The 20,271-nt window shown below is 28.0% G+C and overlaps 2 long non-coding RNA genes across 3 annotated transcripts in view; one reads left to right on the forward strand and one right to left on the reverse strand.

Annotated features, from left to right (window-relative positions):
• Positions 1 to 4,434, forward strand: part of LOC127277786 (uncharacterized) — a 342,439-nt gene extending 338,005 nt beyond the window's left edge. For both annotated transcript variants that reach the window (XR_007842408.1, XR_007842407.1), the window contains one exon: positions 4,036 to 4,434. This is a non-coding gene — a long non-coding RNA (uncharacterized LOC127277786). The remainder of the gene's footprint in view (positions 1 to 4,035) is intronic.
• Positions 1 to 20,271, reverse strand: part of LOC127277785 (uncharacterized) — a 151,219-nt gene that overhangs the window by 70,223 nt on the left and 60,725 nt on the right. The window contains exon 3 of the long non-coding RNA XR_007842406.1: positions 19,752 to 19,811. This is a non-coding gene — a long non-coding RNA (uncharacterized LOC127277785). The remainder of the gene's footprint in view (positions 1 to 19,751; positions 19,812 to 20,271) is intronic.

The raw sequence follows: 20,271 nt of genomic DNA on the forward strand, positions 1-20,271 counted from the left end.
GAAAAATGTCTATGGTAATTAATTTGAATAATGTTCATGTGAGATATATGTTTTAGCCAAGATCACTCTTTTCACTCTCGACATTATCCCATGTCTGACTATAACGGCACATTTCTACTTTGACAGAAAAATATAATTGGATCACTCTAACTGAAACTTCTTCTTTTTTTTTTGAAGCAGATTATTTAAGTAGAATTAATTTTTTAAAGCATATTTTATTACTGCTTTTATTAAATATATATAGTATTTTCATTTTTATATATAAAATTTATAAAAATAATTTTAAAAATTTTATAATATCTTGTAGAAATAATGATCAATTTTATTTTGTTATTTTTATTTTATTTCTATACAAGTTGAAATATTAGTAATAAATATTAATATTAAATTATATATAGGATATTATATGTATATCTTCCTACATTACAAAAAGATATCGCCGCCGCCGCTGTTTCAAGAATTCTTGACCTAGGAGGGGGGAGTCCCCCCTTCTAAATTTTGAGGTTATGTTCGTTTCAAGGCTCTGAATTTAGCCCCAAGTCCCCCCTCCCTCCTCTCATTTCCCCTCCTCCGTCAAAAATGACCTAAATTAGGAGGGTATGTTCGTTTCAAGGCTCTGAATATAGCCGCAAGTCCCCTCCCCTCCCCCGACAGAAATGACCTAAATTTTGAGGTTATGTTCGTTTCAAGGCTCTGAATATAGCCGCAAGTCCCCCCTCCCTCCTCTCATTTCCCCTCCTCCGCCAAAAATTGACCTAAATTTTCAGGTTATGTTTGTTTTAAGACCCTAATAAAGCAGTAAGTCCTTCCCCCTTCCCTCATCTCTCTTTGTATTTCCTGCCAAAAATGACATAAATTTTAAGGTTATGTAAATTTCAAGACTTTCAATATAGCCGCAAGTGAAGGTGGAGTTTCGGCCAAAAATGACTTGAATTTAAAGGTTATGTTCGTTTCAAGACTTTTTAATAATTTATTGGTTGTTAGGCAATTTCATTAAAATTATTTTTAAAAATAATTTCTTAATGTCGATTTTAATTTATTTAATTATTTATTTATTATTAATTTAATTAATTTATTAATTAAAATTTAATAATTTTAATTTGTATAATATTCATTCAGATTTCATTAATTTGTAATAATAATTCTTTGAAATCGGTGGTTCATTTGGAAAAATAAGATCAATGGAAAATTAAGAAAAAAATGATTAAAATAGGGGGGTTGGCGCGCGAAGCGCGCAGGGGGGCGTAGCCCCTCTAGTATATATATATATATATATATAATAATTGTAGGAATTATAATTATTACCTATTATATTATTATTAAATATTAATAGTAATTACTATTAGTAATATTATTTAAAAAATTATCTAAACGTAATAAATAAAAAATAAAACATTAGTGTAAACATTTTTTTTAAATTTGAATAAAAAATTTCTTTTGTGGATGTAAATGTATATATACCTATATCTAAAAAGAGAATAAACGGTAGTTTTGTGTGTGAGGTGCCGCATGTCATTCGTGTGGGTATATAATCTGGCATCATAACAATGAAATTAATGTTCACGTCTGTAACGTTATCTGCGATTTCAGGCAGATACAAATTGCAGAGCGTCGATCTATGTAAAAGCGCGCGCTCGCGCTAAGGTAGAGCGCGTAATGTTACAAGAATACTATCCTGATTCGTGATCTTTGAGCCTCGGTATTTTTTTTTCTTTTTGCAATATAAGCATTTAAGAATGATGTCTAACACACCCCTAATAAAAATAAAAATCCTTAAATTCTTTACACTTATTTTATTTACACGAAAAAATGTATGAAAGGAAAAAAAAATATATAATAATAAATTTGTTCACGATAGATAAATTATCTACTTCAATAAAGTACATATAGGATATTACTTTGTTCTTTTTTTTCCATAAAGTTTTTCCCCTTAGAAATAAAAAAAAAAATTTCATATTAATTTTTATCAAAATTAAATTCTTTTTTTTATATCTAATTTTAGTAAATAAATATAAAAAATATTTTTTAATTTTAATTTTATGTAAAGTTTGAATTTGAATTAATTTCGCGCCATATCGCGTCAATCGACGATAGGTGGCGCGCGCATGCTACGGGTTAGGTTAGTGCGTTCGGATTTTCCTACGACCGGGTTCCGTAAAAATGGCATGGTCTTTACTTTCGTTTTTTCAATTAAATTAACAGTCTCATTTTAATTTTTTGATAAGGAAATATTGTATAAAAAGAATACTGAGAGTTAACCAACAAAATTTTTCTTTCTTTTGTTTCATAAATGATTTAAATTAATTTTATTTCACTAAAATATAAAAATGGAGATATCTTTTGTGACCATTGTCGAACCTCGTGTTTGTACAAGGAAATCTGTTTTCTTTTATTGTAAAAAATTAGCGTAGCGGACAATGACAAATTAATTCATGATTTATGTATTTTTATTCCAATTTATCCTATTTTGCTAAATATTATTTTTTGATCTAATTTATTTGTGAATTTTAACAAACAAATTGAATCCCATTCCATTGCACGGTGCGCCAGAAGGAGGTTTAAATAAAAATGAAATGGCACTTAAAAATTCTTTTTGATTATGGTTCTAAGATGAATAAAAAACTTTTCTCAATAGGTTTTAAAATCAACTTACGTGCCCAATTTAAAACAAATTGATTTTTAAATATTTAAAAATAGTATTTTATGAGGAACTAGAATTTATTTAATGTATACTTAAATGTGTATAGATAATAGATGTTTTAGATTTGGGTTCATATAAATTTATTGACAATGAAGTTATTTTCTTGTTTTATTTTTATATTTATGCATTAAGAGTGTCGAACGGTATCTGAAATTCTTTGGCAAGAAGAGAGCTTTAATTATCGCTCTGAACGTGAAATAGTATTGATTTTAAAATACTTTTTTCTCGAAACACGAACACTTTTAACAAAATCAGCCAAAATCCTCATCTTATAAATTTCCTAAATCCAAAAGACTGTACGAATCCATAGAAAAACATGGTTGCAAAACAAAAAGTAGAAAAGTAATCTAATAACAGCTACGACTTTGTGCGCCCTGCATGCTGCTGCCATCTGACGGCGGCAAGAGGTAATGAACCCCTCATTATATTACTTTTCGTTTTACAATCGTGTGTTTGTATGGATTCGTATAATCTTTCGGATTTAGGAAATTTATATAAGATAACGATCTCTAGCTGCTTTTGTAAAAAGTGTCCGTCTTTCGAGAAGAAAGTATTTTAAAATCAATTTTTATCATTTTCACGTTTAGTGCCGTTTTTATAGAGCGATAATTAAAGGTCTCTTCTTGCTAAAAAATTTCAGAGATCATTCGACTCTCTTAAATAAATTTTGTCACTCTTAAAATCGTTCTTTTAACATTATAATTTATTTTTTTAAAATTGGACACAAACACTACAGCAATATAATTATTTATATGTAAAATTGAAAATAAGTAATTATTTTATCATTTATTACAGTATTTATTAGATTAAATAAATTCTGATTCCCCATAAAACACTGTTTTTATATAAAAACTCAATTTTATTTAACGTCAACTGATTTTAAAAACTATTGAGAAATGTTTGTTATTCATCTAAGAATCATAATCAAAAAGAATTTTTAAGTGCCAATTCATTTTTATTTAAGCCACCTTCTGGCGCACCGTGATTGTTCTTAAACCATAATTTATTTATTCAGCCAAAAATGTTTTTAATTATAAGTTCTAGAGATTTATTAGTCGTAGCGTTAAATTTCTAGCTAGTTTCAGTGAAGTTCAACTATACAGTGGCTATATAGAAAATAGTATAACTTTACCGCAACTTTATAGAAACGTATAATTTATTATATATAAAACAAATATAATTTTATTATAAATATGTTAATTTTATTATTATTATTATTATTATTATTATATATATTTAGTATATATAATTAAGTTTATTTTGGGCAATTGTGTGAATAACAGAAAATCTATAGCTGTGCTTCATCAATTAAATAATTGATGTGTTTGTTTCAGAAACAAGCAACCGCATGGACGCTGATCCTGAATAAAGCAAGCTTATTCTACATTTAATACAAGAGAACCTGTGCGCCGAACGACTGTGAAAAATATTGACGAATTATACCGAAAGATTTATGCGATATTATTTATATGAGACGGTATTATATTTTTTTTTTAAACTAAATAATTCGAACAACCTTTTAAAATTAATTTTAACTAACAGTATTTTCTTCTATAGTTGTATAATATCGTGAAATTTATATTCTACTAATGTTTCTCTGCTTTTTTGACTAATTTGTAATTATTTAGTTAATTTATTAATAATTAAAAAAAATTTATTTTATGATTTTTTTTACACAAATTATTTCAAAGGGTTATAAAATATTATTAAATGTAAAAAATTTAGAGATAATAAAAATTTAGTTATCATAAACAGAAGGTAGTAAAGTTTTAATATTCGAAAGTTAGGTAAAAGATATGTAAGACAAAGTGGCTGTGTGGTTAGAGTACAAGGTTCGTGACCCAAGGGTCCTGAGTTCAATCCCCTATGCGTGCGAGATTTTTCTCAATTATTCTCAAGTGTTTTATATACATATATGATAATCTTAAATGGAACATAAGTTAGAATTAAAAAAATATAAAATTAAGTCCAATTTCTGCACGGCAAAATTTTTTCTATGAGAAAGCAAAAATTAAAAAAAAATTTTTGGATGCAAAGATTTTTTTAATTAATGTGAAACTAAGATGTAAATACAGGTGGTCGTCTCTTTTGGATACAATAAGGAAGCAATCGTACTGGCCTGCCTTCGAAGATTAAACCGACGAGCAGCACGATAATTATTATTACTATATATATATATATATTTCTCCAAGCAATACATGCAACGTTCAAACCAAAGAACTTTATGTGTATTCATATTTTGCAGTTAGCTGAAACATTAGACTCAGAAAATCTAATTCGTTCACTAAGCGTAACCAAGCAAGACATATTAGCTAAATGATTAAATATAGATTACCACATTATGATACAATTCTTTTATTACAATTCTTGTACATATCATATTCTAAAATTTATTCAATTTTATTAACAATTGTTTTCAATTTAATTTGAAATCATTTTTTCTCTAATGTTTTTTTAATTAAAATTTATTATAGTATTTAACCAACTTATTTTTTTTCCAATCACAGTTATCTTGAAAGTATCAAATGGTTACGATTCACCAATAATATATCTTTTAAGATTTTTAGCAGCTTAGGAATTTAAAGTCAGTTTTCAAGAATTCAAAATGGCGGATTCAATATGGTGGACAAAAAAAAATTGAAAATAAACCTCTATAACTATTGCGGTTTTAAAAATATGTTAACATTTTCATTTAATAAACTTCTTTAAACTTTATTAAAAATTCTAATTACTTTTTAAATATTTAATAACTAATTTTTAACTTATTTAAGTTTAAAATAAAAATATAGAAATATTAACTGTGAAGTTTTTTTTAACTTCTTTTTTCAATTTGTTATATATATATCTTCAATGGAGCCAGCGCATTAAAAAGTGATGTAATTTTTATCAATTTCAATATTTAACCCCTTAACTGCAATGATGAAGATTTTATCTCCAAAAAGGAGAAAAATTCTTAATTTAAAAAAAAATTAAGTTCTAAAGTACCCAGCTTTTTTTAAAAAATGTTAAGTACTTCTTTAAAAAAAGCGCATTTTTAAAAAAACATATAAAAATTAAACTTGTTTAAACAGTTTTTGAAGCATTGAAAAGAACATGAAAAATGTTTAGCTGCATAAAGTACCATTATAGGTATACACTTAAATCTTTTTTTTTTTTGAAAATCACTAGACCAATTTAAGAAACTAAATTACATTTTTAAATTCTTATTAAACATAATGAATCTTAATGATTTCTTAAAAAAAAATTAGGTTTCTAAAACATTTTTCACTTTGGAAAATGTAGTCATCAGTGAACCACTTTCTGGTTTTTTATGAAAAATAATTCTGTGCATCAAAATGTTTATTGCAAAAAGTCCTTCCGTTTTGTGTTACATTTCTTATTACCATATACTATAACCAAACCAACTTTTATAACGATATTTTCAAAAAACTTGTAATTTAATTCTAAGGATGATATACGTCCCTTGATATTCAAGTTAAGAACTCTGCGAACGGTGGAGAGCGACCAATGATTGCGCGCTTCTCCCTTCCCTCATGCATAGGTTCTTAATCTAAGTATTGAGAGGCAACGTGCACACAAAACAACAATGGAAATCATTTAATTAGGGGACCTTCCTCATGAGTGGACCAGATTTTGGCCCGAAAACCTTATAGTTTTGTTTTGGCGTCCGTCCGTCCATCGTACATTCGTACGGTTACCATGCTAACAGTTACCATAGCCACCGATACCTTCCAACCATTTCCATATAGCAGCCGTTACCATAGCAGCCAGCGAAGATTAATTTGTCAATTTATATTCTTCAGAAACGAGAAATTCAAAAAAGTGGTTTTGAACAAAAGTTACTTATCAAAAATTCAGTTGTTTTTTTTTTTGTAATAAAAAGTAGGTAGACAAAATTGATGCAATTTTTGCTTGAATCTTGAGTATCAATTTAAAATTTATTAACAATATTCGCGAACTATTGAAAATAGATTCAACAATAAAGTTTCACTTTTTTTTTTTTTTTTTAATTTTTTTCAACAAGAAAGCCTGCTTGTAAATTTATTTTATTTTAGCGCAAACTCAACTGAAGCACTACTTGTTTTCGTTATTATCCTGAACATTATCACCATGATTGTTGACTAAGATCTTAGGAAATACTCCGACCAATAACAGAGGTCTAAATATTCTGTTGGGGTATATTCGATTTGCCGCGGCATTTTCTTGTTATTGTTATATTGTTGTAAAGGCCCCAAATGAAAAATCGAACTGGTTTACGACGGAGGACGATAATTCCGCCTATTTGAACTCTGTTACGGCAATGTGAATTACTTTTCGCAGAGGAAATTCCGCGGTAACACCTTGGACGCGCGCGTACTATAATAATGATCTGCACCGTCACTTTTTGCTTTCCCTGAAACAAACGATCATCCTTACTTTACAGAATTGTGTGCGGATGGAACACGATACTGAAAGTTACGGGGTCCCAACAATACGAAACGTCTATGAGCATCGCCTCCTTTTCTATATTCTATATATATATATATATATATATATATATATATATATATACAATTCTACACAGCTTGTAACGAACCGTTAAACCGTTTATAGCCTAGTATCTTCTAAAGGGATACAAAACGACCGACCGATCACGTTTAGCCTCACTTCAAGCTATGTCATTTCGTTAATATCGATGTTCTGACATTCTTTTATATCTGCCGATTATTGCAAAAGGTCAAAAATTACACAGTATAACGCACTCGTAAAAAGCGCGTATTCAATTTTTTTTTATTTATTTATAGAGAGATAGAGAGGAAGAGAGAGGAGAGTCGGCAACAATGGACCATTTCAAGTTTCTGGAAAATAACATCTGAAAACTGCCAAATTCTAAATGGGGCCGAAACATTTTTTTCAAAATCTATATGAAAAATAAGAAAATACGTATTTTTTTTTATTTGATAAACTAAGAAAAATAATTTCGTAATAATAAGAAAATAATTTAGTTGAGTATTTTTGTTGGCGTTACTAAAATATATGGTTGTCACAACAGAATAGAAAGTGGCAATAAATCAGGAAGTTTAGTTGACTTTACCAAAAAATATATTTGAAGCTTTTATGTTTACGAACTAAATAGTTTGGAAAGTGCCCCCTGGAGGTTCTATCAGAATTTCGCCGGAACTCTCAAAGTAATTCCATCGGAATTCCATCGGAGTTCCAAAGAATTTCCGATGGGATTCCGAAGGAATTCCGATTAATTTTTTTTCAAAATTTTTAGAGTCCTAATTCCGTTGGAATCCTATCGGAAATTCTTTGGAACTCCGATGGAATTCCGACGGAATTACGTTAGAAGTTCCGGCGGAATTCTGATAGAACCTCCAGGGGGCACTTTCCGGGGAATCTTTCCAAGTGGGGCTGAATTGCGCACGCGCTGTTCTCGTAAATATGTCGTCGTTTCCCATTCACGGGATGTCAACTTTAACCATACGTCGTTCGCGTTGTAAAGTTTCAGTGTTAAAGTTTTTATGTTTTTCAGACATTTTTTTAAAAAAGAACTTTATGTATTGAGAATAAATAAATAAAACTTGTTAAAAGAATGAAAGCTTTTTTCCAGGCTTTATACATTGTAAAAATGATTTAATCTCAAATTGTTAGTAGGATTCGTAGAATAGTGGTCAGCGCGTTCTCCATTTGCGTTGCGTAGTCTGAGGGTTCAAGCCCCAGCAGTGTTAGGTTTTTACCGCGATTGAAATTAATTTAAGTTGACATAGGTAAATTATATAAAGCGAAAAGGGTGAACCAAAAAATAAGTTGGTTGAGAAAACAAAAAAAAAATTTTCATTTAACAAAATTTTTTGATTGCTTACCCACTTGGAAAGATTCCCCGGAAAGTGCTCCCTGGAGGTTCTATCAGAATTCCGCCAGAACTTCCAACGTAATTCCGTCGGAATTCCAAAGAATTTCCGATGGGATTCCGACGGAATTAGGACTCTAAAATTTTTGAAAAAAATTAATCGGAATTCCGTCAGAATTCCGGCGGAACTCCGTCGGAATCACATCGGAAATTCTTTGGAACTCCGATGGAATTCCGACGGAATTACGTTGGAAGTTCCGGCGGAATTCTGATAGAACCTCCAGGGGCACTTTCCAAGGAATCTTTCCAAGTGGGTAAAAACAATTATTTAGTTGTGCGAAACAAAAAATTAGTTGCATCTATATTAAATAAAAAATTTGGTAGAGAGAACCAAACTTTGGTAGATGATACTAAACATTTTTCACAGTGCACTTTTTAAATTCATTTTGAGTTTAGGATTTATTTTTGAAAATATGTCGACTAATTTTTAATAAAAATAAATATTTCTTAAAATTAAATAAACTAGAACAAAAGAAAAACTGAAATTGAAAATTTTCATTTTACATTTCACAGTAACAATGATTTAGTTATATAACTTAGTTTCACTTCACGGGAAATGGCAAACAGTCTTAAAATGCCAATAACTGCAAAATTGTAATACGCTTGAATTACTAAAGCTTGTTTACGGAAAATCTCAATTCTGTATATGGTAGTATTTAGAGAGAATATAAACAAAAGCTATGTGCACTCAACGTGTTTTGGACATTGAAAACTCACTTGTTTCTGATTTAAACTTTGAACAGTGTTTGTCGAAATTGCCCTCTTTAATTTGTCGACAAAGTCAACCGACACTGACACACTTGTCAACAGAATTTCAAGAGGTTTTTCCTGCTATACAGAATAAAATAAATATATGTATATATAAATATGTAATAAACATTCATTACCCGAAAAATTTAAAAATATTTTTAAAAAAATTGAATAAATTTATTCAAAAACAGTTTGACATTAATAAATCGTTTACATTATATGTAAATATAAATGTAATTTGTATATTTCACATTTAGTCATAATTTCACAGTTTCTTGGTTTTTAATTAAAGGACAAGAGAAACGTAAATATGTTAAATTACTAAAGAAGCTAAAACAGTTTCATAAACAGAAAATGTAACGTTTACAAGGTTGCGTTCTTACTTTAATTGTAATGAAATACAACACCAGAATTTTCATTTTTATTTTCTTTAGAAGAAATTAAAATGCCTCTTGTAAAATCTGTATTGTAGAAAGAAGTGAGCAGTAATTAAGAATATTAATTAACATAATACGTATACTTTAAACAAACATACAGTTAATTTAAAAAATATCAAATTTATACAAAAATGTATCAAATTAAAAATATGAATACAAAAATTTCTATCAATTTGATACTTTTAGGTTAACTAAAATAATTCTTTCGAACGAATATAAATTTTTGACTGTAATAAAGTTTAACTATTAATAATGACACAGAAAAACAAATTTGGATCAACTTTTGGATCCGAAAAAGTAAGAACGTTTCTTAACGTATTTTTTTTCGCTGAATTCGAATCTGTCGGTAGATTTTCTCAAACACGTAAGATTTCAAAATGGTGGATCCAATATGGCGGGAAAAAAAAAATTAAAAATCAATAGCATTTGGTTGAAACATGTTACTCGTAGGTGTTCAGGGTCGCTGATTACGTATGTGAAGTCAGATTTTAAAAATTCAAAATGGCAGACGAAAAAACTAAAAAATAAATTTGATTATAGCTTGAAATATGTAACTAAGAGGTTTTTGGGATTTATGACTACAAATATAAAGTCAAATTTTATTTTACAAAATTCAAAATAATAAGTTTCAAGCAAAAACGTTTGATTTTTAATATTTTCGTCCGAAATTTTGAATTTTTATAATCTGACTCCAAATTCTCAGTCAGCAACCCCGAAAACCTCCGAGTAATAAGTTTCAAGTAAATTCGTTTGATTTTTAATATTCTGTCCGCCATTTTGAATTTTTTATATCTGACTTCAAATTCGTAATCAGCAACCCGAAAAAGCTTTAAGTTACGATTTTTTTTTCTAAATAATGTATTTCGATTTTCAGTATTTTTAAAGTAACAAAAAAAATTAAAATTGCAATTATTTTAAAAACCTGACGTCTAAGTGAAAAAACAGACTGTTCATTCGAATTCAACGTTAAAATTTACCTAAGAAATAGATTTTCGTTGCTCGGATCCAAAACCTTGTAAACCTTGTATGATTAGGTTAATGTACTTATGAGTGGATCATTTTTAAGAAGTTTTAAGATGATTTTTCCAGGGTGGTCCACTGATGACTACAAAAAAAATAAGTTAGAAAAAAATACTTCTTAAAAAACGTCCAGAAAATTTTTCTATGACATTAAAAAAATTCTGTAACTTGTAACTTTTTTCACTCTACCTATCGAAAGTTGGATTGAAATCAGCTAATTATTTACTCCAAAAAAGTTGTACACGAAGAACAAAACGTGGTCCACTACATTCCCCTATTATAAATAATGGAATCGATATATTTAATAAAATTATAAAAAAAAAAATATATATATATATATATATATATATATATATATATATATATATTTTAAACTGTTAGCAAAATAAAAAAAATTTACGTTTTCTGAGTAAATATGTATAAGCAATAAAAATTATTGAATAGATATTTTTTTCCACACAAGTAAAACAAAAATGAATAAAAAAAAGAAAAAAACATGAAATTTTTTAAAATCGAATTTAATTTTAGATCTCTTAACAAATATGTTGAAAGAGGAGTTGTTGGAACGGATATCATGCCACAGGTTCAATCAATTGCGATGTTGTGCATGTAGCCTGCCTATCCTATACCTGTCGTCCTGCGAATCAGTGCAGCTCTATCGGAAATCAATGACACCAACCAAAAACTACTTCGTTATTGATACACAGCGGTTTAAATGGCATCAACGGCACTCAATGTTCTGTGTTAGTGAACGAATATATACGATTGTCCCGACGTGAGAGGGTATCTCTCTCACATGTTGCATAAAAAACGTACAGATAAGTTATATATATGGATGATTCTTCGCGTAGCGCACAATTTAGTTATTGATATTATGAATTTTTTTTTTTTTAACAATTTAACAAAAATTAAATTATAATCTTCAAGGTTAGTGCTCAAAAATGTTATATACATAGTGGGTTGAACAAATTTATATTTTTTTTCAACTGAATAACACACGCGTTGTAATAAAAAAGGCTTCACTATAACGCTGAGGCTTCACCAAGACGCACAACTAATACTTGCTAAAATAATACAACTACACTTTATTTAACAAAAAATATTTTTAACACAAGCCTGTGTCACGTCACCGTAACTTTAATATTCATATTATAAGAATTCTTAAATCTATACCGAGTTGCGTTTTTCTTGCAACAAACACCCGTGTTTTTGTTACGCATCTAAATACTTTTCTCTTAAATGTTAAATGTCGCGCAACTAAACATCTTTCTTTTATATATAAAAGACCCCGGCGTTTTGTATCCTTCTACGTCTATATACTAACTGTATTTCTAAAAACATACAAATAGAAGCGAGAAATCTTTTATGACATTAGAAGAGCTCATACCCCCACGAAACAAAATGCTCTCTTTCTAATTTTCCCTATGTGCTAAAATTAGACGATGTAATAAATGCTCTCTTTCTAATTTTCCCTATGTGACGAACCCCTGTGGTATCACCACATTAGAAGACCATAAACACTCTTCTACGAATAACCGTAGTCGTACTCTTTCTATCTTGTATTAGAATGGTTCACACCTCCCTTTTTTTACGTTCAACTGAGAGAGAAGGACTTAACTTTGGCTTCCAAAATAAGGGTGAAAAATATATAGTACGACAATAAAATTTTATCTATTCTCTTACGAAAACTCAGTATAAAAGAAACTACATTTTCATGGAGACATCAGTTCTCAAATCATCTTCATACGTATAACATCAACCTCATTCTTGGTAACAGTCGACGTCTTCTAGTTCAAGTGCATAATTCTCTTATACGAAAGTGAAAATCAAGTGTCAAAACCCTCTACATTAAACGAGGATCATTACTTCTCATTACATTGGGCAATTATCTATTCTTCCTTTATTTGGAAGAGACTCATTATTGGGAGATTCATCACGCCTAATAGAACTCCGGACCTGTGGTTATACCTGGGCTCGTCAACCTTCTGGACGTCATAAACTCACGCTGATACCAGTTCTTTTCCTGTGACAACAAAGGACACAGCAGTGGTCCTTTTTCTTTCAACACACCTACTACTGAATTGTAGTGATTTATATTCTCACTTCTAACTTTTCTAAACTTGTCGTTTATTTGTAGTAACCCTTGCATTCCTTATTTCAGTTAAATGCTGAACTCTATTTCCTGGATTGGTTGGTTCGAGATTACCTCTCTCTCTCTCATCAGAACGAATTGTTGTAACTAAAAATACTTGTCTAAATAAATTGTAACCTAATTATAAAATTAATTACTATTCTCTTTCTTTCCTGTACCCTTAGTTCAGAGCCTTCTGCTCTGTAAATGAAACAGGAATTCACTGAATCACCGAGCGGCCATAAATAAAATAAAATATTATTTCGTTAGTTATTTCTCTATTTGGGACGTAACACCTGCAAAAAAAAATTCCGTTATCAGAGATCGGGAAGTCATTTCTCGTAGTTTATTTTTAACAGTTTTTTGAAAATTTCTACCGGGTAAATCCGACGTGCTAGAGACTTGTCATAGGAGTCAAATTAAAGCTTGAACCCTGTACTTTACGACAATATGTGACGCTCCACGACAAAAGGGACCTTAGCTCAAAAAAATCGATTTCAAGTTTTCGATGCCAATCGATAGATTTTGAGTTGCTCTGTCATTTGCAAAAAACAGAAATAGTGGATGTCAAATGCTTTTGACAGTATAATGGTTTAAAGACGGGCATTTGGTATACATATGTATTTTGGCGTGTAGATTACAGGAAAAATATAGCGAATCTCATAGGAATTAATTATCATAGCGTTGTCAAGGAAAAACCATGAATTTTTACGAAAAATCCCTAAAAATAACTATGTACCCCCCCCCTGGTTGCCACATCTTTTTACATAGAGAGCTCAAATTTGGTATACTTACGTATTTTTGCGTGTAAATTACAGAAAAAATATAGCGAGCACAATTGGAGTTGATGTTCATATTGTTTTTAAGGAAAACTCATATTTTTAGAAACAATCATGGACTTTTCGAATAAAAAAAAGAAGAAAATTTTATCCTAAGGGATCCAAATTTATACTTTTTTACGTATTTTTACGTGTAGATTACAAAAAAAATATAGCGAGAACGATTGAAGTTAATTATTATCATAGTGTTTTGCAAAAAACATACATCAAAGTCCTAAATTCTCATTCGTCTGGCATGTCCCGCAGTGTAAATGACAGTTCATTTGGTGAAAAAATATTATTTTTCAAGTGTTTAGCGGTAAATTCATACTTGATTAGTAATTTTGAATAGTTGTAGATTATTAATGTGGAAATAATTATGACATTACTCTATAACTTATTTATAAAATATCTTCTTGAATTTTGTCCCTGGATTTTATTATCATTCGTCTGGCAGTTGAAAACACGTTACAATTATTAAAAATCAACATTCTGATGAAGTTACAGTTCGTTATTGTTGTTAATTAAACTAAACTAAATGTGATATCACGCGCGTTTTATTTAATCTGTTATTCTATTAACCAAGATTTCTCAATTTGTAACCCAACTTGCGTTGTGAGCAGAAAAATTCTTATTCGTCTTGCATCCAGTTTTTTGAAAAAAATATTATTTTTAGGTCCTTTTATAGGCTTATGTATTGCAAATTTGACATCTTTTGAAAAAACTTAATAAATTCGTATGAAAATTATTACTCGGGGGTTTTCGAGGTTGCTGATAACGAATCTGACGTCAGTTTCCCAAAATTCAAAATGGCAAATCCAATATGATGGACAAATTTTGAAAATAATTAATATATTCGTCTGAAAATAGTTACTCAGGGGTTTTCAGTGCCATTGATTACGAATCCGACGTCGGTTTTTCAAAATTAGAAATGGCGGATATTTTTTTCTGGCCACCTTCAGAAATCTTTTTTAGTGTCATTAACTGGAAGTTAAAGTACTTTTCAGATCTTAAATGAGAAAAAAATGTTGTGTCCATATTTTCTTCATTTTCGTCCTTCGTCTGTAGAATCACCCAAATACAACTACTTTAAAAAATACTTGGATTCGCTTAGAATTTGTCACTTGGGGGTTATCGGAGTCGCTGATTACGAATATGATGTCAGATTTTTAAAATTCAAAATGGCGGATCCAATATGGCGGATTGAATAGTTTTTTTAAAATTCGTCCGCCATATTGGATCCGCCATTTTGAATTTTAAAAATCTGACATCATATTCGTAATCAGCGACCCCCGATAACCCCAGAGTGACAAATTCTAAGCGAGTCCAAGTATTTTTTAAAATAGTTGTATTTACGAACAGTGTGAGACAATTTTTATGCTTGACAACTTAATAAAACCATTTTTGACAGCTAATTTATTTTGTTGTTGTCAATTTCGTTATATCGTCGTAAAGTACAGGGTTCAAGCTTTAATTTGAGTCCTATGACAAGTCTCTAGTACGTCGGATTTACCAGGTAGAAATTTTCAAAAACGTGATTTTTAGGACGTTTACCCTCACTTTTCTCAATATCCTGACGTAATAGGGGGTTTTCGTTGCCGGATTAGGATTCAGCCCACCAAAAACTACACGAAATGACTTCCTGATCTCTGACAACGGAAATTTTTTTTTTTGCAGGCTTGTGTAATTATTTAATTTTTTTGTAAAATATTTCAAAGATATACTATGACGATTCTGTGATTCCCTATTGAAAATTGGCGCTTTAAAGGTATAAAAAAATAATTATGAAATGATTTTCGGACGTAGTGATTCAGTTTTATTTAAAAGGCTTCATCATGACGCACAAAACTGGGAACAAGAATTAACATCGAAAAAATGATAAAAAAAAATAAATTTTTTCACCCCGCACTATAGTATTTAATTCTACAAACTTAGATAATAAGAAAATGAAAATAGTAAATAAATTAATTACTGCATTTTGCTTTAAAAAAAAATTAATTTTATAAATGGTACATGGGACAGGCTTCATCATGGCGATTTTCGTTTAAGAAATAAATAATATTATAAATAAAAATTTGTATGCTACGTATGGAGAATCACCAATAAATGTATGAGGCAAAATTTCTAAAGTGTACCAATTCAAAAAAAAAAATTTTAGATCGGGCTGCAATTTGAATAAAATTTAGTACTATATGAGTGAGTATTATTATTTATTTTTATCAATCATTATTATAGAGGGGGAACAGGATTAAAATTTTGAAAAATATTTCTTTAAAAATCATTGATCATAAAAACGTTGTGAACTTGAGCATCGTCAAACGGACCAAAAAGTTGAAGAAATATCACTTTAGAATTAAAATTAGTGATTTGAATGACCTCCAGGATATCTTTGAAAGCTTTTTTATTTATTTATTTTTCTTTTTTAAAGCACGCATTGTTCCTAAATCGTAAAATACATTTCAAAAGTCAGATAATTATATATTTTCTTTTAATTTATATATCAATTAGTAAGTGCAAGAATTTCCTAGTTCATTAGTCAAACAAAAAAGATTAAATAATGTGTTATAACTGTTGGAAGTTGTGTGTTGGACTTTAATAAATTGTAAATTGAGAGGCAATTTTTCACGAAAAAGGTCAATTCTGGTTTATTAATCACGTAAAGTTGACTTTGCGCAATTAAATGTTGACTCTAAAAATATTCATCGGCTCACTGAACATATACACGTCACATAATTATTTAATCCTTTCACCCCCGTCTCTTTATAATCCTCTCCTTCCACCCCCCCCCCCAATTTACCTCCCTTTACTTTTTTTTCCTTCTTTCTAACAATTGTTTTTATTTATGACATTTCAAAAAAAAATTTATGATTTTTATTCACTCTTAAATACAATACCTATATATAGGACAATTTCACGTGAAATTTACCTACGACATTTTAAATTCGGATAAATATATTTCTTTTCGTTCTTGGCAAAAAAAAATTTTTTAAAATGGTATACCTACGTATTTTTTTATAAGCACCCAAATTTTCCAGTTATGAATTTTTAAAAACCTCGAAAAACACAGATTTTTAAGAATTCATATCTTGAAAATTTTGACATAATTATATAAAAAAATAAACAAATACGTATAAAACTTTTTTTCTGCAAAGAACTAAAAAAATATATTTATCCGTTACCATAGCAACCATTTCCATGACAACTGTTGCTAAGGAAAAAAATCCTTAGCAACGGTTGCTATGGAAATGGTTGTCATGGAAATGGAGTTACCATAGCAACCATATGAATATATATGACGGACGGACGGACACACGGACGCCAAGCGAAACCGTAAGGCTTTCGGACCAGAGCCACAAAACGCTAAAAACGTGTATTCTTTACCAATGAAATTTAATTTTCCTTTTGATATTACAGTATTATTTTAATAATTTTAGATTATTTAAAAAAAAATTCACGGGAGAGAATGAAACACGCAATATAAATAAATTACATTATATGAATATATATAGTAAAATGCGCAAACATTCACCACCTTACACGCACTGCGTATATACATTATATGTTTTTAAAATCAAGTTCCATTCACTTCAGTGATTTTAATATTATATATATTTTACGCACATTCACATATCTCGTGCAATTTCTTTCTCGTCAATCACTACACACCCGGTTGTATTGCGAAAAATCCATTCTCTCTTGCAATAAGGAGAACTTTTATAATATATCATAAAAATTTTATAAAGTGTGTTTCGTATTTTTATATATGAAAAACTTGTTGAAACAATTACTCAGTGATTGTAGGAAAAAAAAAAAGAAAAATTCTGTTTATAAAAAAAAAATTTACAATTTTGCGTAGTAAAAGATTTAGTTACAGCTATTATTATTAAAGAAAAACAAAATTCAAAATTAAAAAATCTAATTTCAAAAATTTACTCTTGTTACTTCAAATATGTTAATTTTATATATTAGGAATTTAGCGTATCAAATTCAAAATTATAAAATCCAATTATTTGAACATTTCTGTGATAATTTATGGAACTATATACAGGTAATTTATAATAATTTATCAAACATAATTTAACATTGATAAATTTCATTTTCGAAATTTACATGGTAATTCAGTTAAATATGTATATATATGTATATATATATATATATATAATAGTTGATTAAACAAAATTAAAATTTGAAAAAAATCTACAGGGAAAAAAATAGTTTATGGAATTTTATAAAAAACTTTTTGTTACTTTTAACCACTTTCTGGACCAGTGTTACTTTCAAGCAACATGCATAACTTTCATGATTTTTAAAACTGAATATTGAAACAATGTTTTTCATTTAATTTAGTAAATTAGCGATGTATTCCTCGCTCGCTAACGCTCGCTCGGTTATAGTTGTACTTATTGTTGTTTACTTATTGTAGTTTATGTATATTATATATATATAATTTATGTTTTAAATTAATATATTATTAATATTGTATAAAATTTATCTTAATTTTGATCAGTATCATTGAAGGATGAAATGACAATTGTTAAATATTAAATGTTTTAATTTATTAAAATTTTACAACAATATTAATTATATTATATTATATTATATTATATTATATTATATTATATTATATTATATTATATTATATTATATTATATTATATTATATTATATTATATTATATTATATTATATTATATTATATTATATTATATTATATTATATTATATTATATTATATTATATTATATTATATTATATTATATTATATTATATTATATTATATTATATTATATTATATTATATTATATTATATTATATTATATTATATTATATTATATTGCTGTAAATTGCCCCACAAACACATGGAGATTGTGCAAATTTTTTAGAAAAATGTTCATAATAAATCGAAAAACCTTTTAAAATATCGGTTTTTATTTTTATTATCCAGAGTAAACCTTTATAAAGAGATTTTAAATGTATATATACAAAAAATTGTAAAAAATTGAATAAAATTGCAAAATAACCCTTCTTTTGTGATGAAAATGCAAAATAACCCTTTTTCGGGTTAAAATTGAAAAAAAATGTTACAAAAAAAAGTATGTAATATTTTCTAAAAGCATATGGGAAAGTATTTTGATTTATTTGAAAATAAGTGAAAATAGATTTCCTAAGGACGGTGTCCAGGTCACGTTGTCGGTATCGCTTTTGGAAATTTGTTAACTTTATATAGTAGAAGATGTTTCGTTTTAAAATAAGAAATTTTTAAATTATTAAGTTAAAAACAATTGATTTCAATGACACTTAAAATTAGGCACAATATTATAGGTTTCTAACTAAAAATTTAAAAAACAACAATAAATAATAAAAAAAAACCATAAAAAATTGGTAAAAAATTGTTTATAAGTAACTTTTTAAAAATAGAGTAATTTTAAAGGTATATATCTAAAAATTCGTAAAAAAATTGCATCAAATTGCAAAATAACCCTTTTTTGTGATGAAAATGCAAAATAACCCTTTTTCGGGTTAAAAAATTGAAAAAAAATTGTTTATAAGTATATTTTCCAAGGACGGTGTTGAGGTCACGGTGTCGGTGTCGCTTTTGGAAATTTGTTAACTTAATATACATAGAAGATTTTCAATTTCAAACTCTGGTTTTTGGACAAGAAACTTTAATTAGTTTCTGCTTTGAAAAACTTGTTTAAATATAAAAAAATTTTAAAAAAAACTTGTTCCTTAAAGGATTAAATATCCATTTACAAAATTTAATTTCTTATGATTTACAAAAAACAATTTTGTAAAATATACTAAACAATCTACTGCAAAGTGTAAAATTATTTAAAGTAATACTTAATCATATTGTGTATTTAAGACTAAAAATTCAGAAAATTTAACAAAACTATTTTGTAAATCATCCGAAATTAAATATTACAAATGGAAATTTGGAAATTCATCAAGTAATTTATGGAAATGATATTAACATTGCTATCAGAAAAAGCCATCAACTTACCGAACGATGATTACTCCAACAAAGTGTTCGCAGATTCTTCTGATGTATAGCTACTTCAATCTGAAATATTATGATGAAAAAAATATTTTAAAATTAGAAAAAAAATAATTAGAAATTGTGAGTAGCCTTATTTTGTCCTAAATCTCAAAAGATCAAATTCCACAAAGTCGAATACTTATTTTATCTAATTATTAAAAATTCAAATAATCAAAAAATTCAATTATTAAAAGTTCGAATTATCAAAAAATTGTGTCGCATGATTATCCCATAAAAATAATTAATTCGAAATTTCATTTTAAAGAATATCAGTACAACTAATTATTTTCTAGATGAATTTTCAGTTTTTGAATTAGCATTTTACGGAATTTCTTATTTTTTTAGCAATTTTTATTTTAACAAAATTTTTAGCTACCAAATTTTTGTTTGTCAGAAATTTTATTTTGATGTCATTTAAATTTACATGAATTTTTATTTAAAAGAATTTTAATTTAACAGAGTTCTCATTCAATCGAATTTTAAA

This window comes from Leptopilina boulardi, unplaced genomic scaffold (assembly GCF_019393585.1).
Source record: "Leptopilina boulardi isolate dan_hultmark-lab unplaced genomic scaffold, ZJU_Lbou_2.1 LbouV2_179, whole genome shotgun sequence".
Classification (NCBI taxonomy): Eukaryota; Metazoa; Arthropoda; class Insecta; order Hymenoptera; family Figitidae; genus Leptopilina; species Leptopilina boulardi.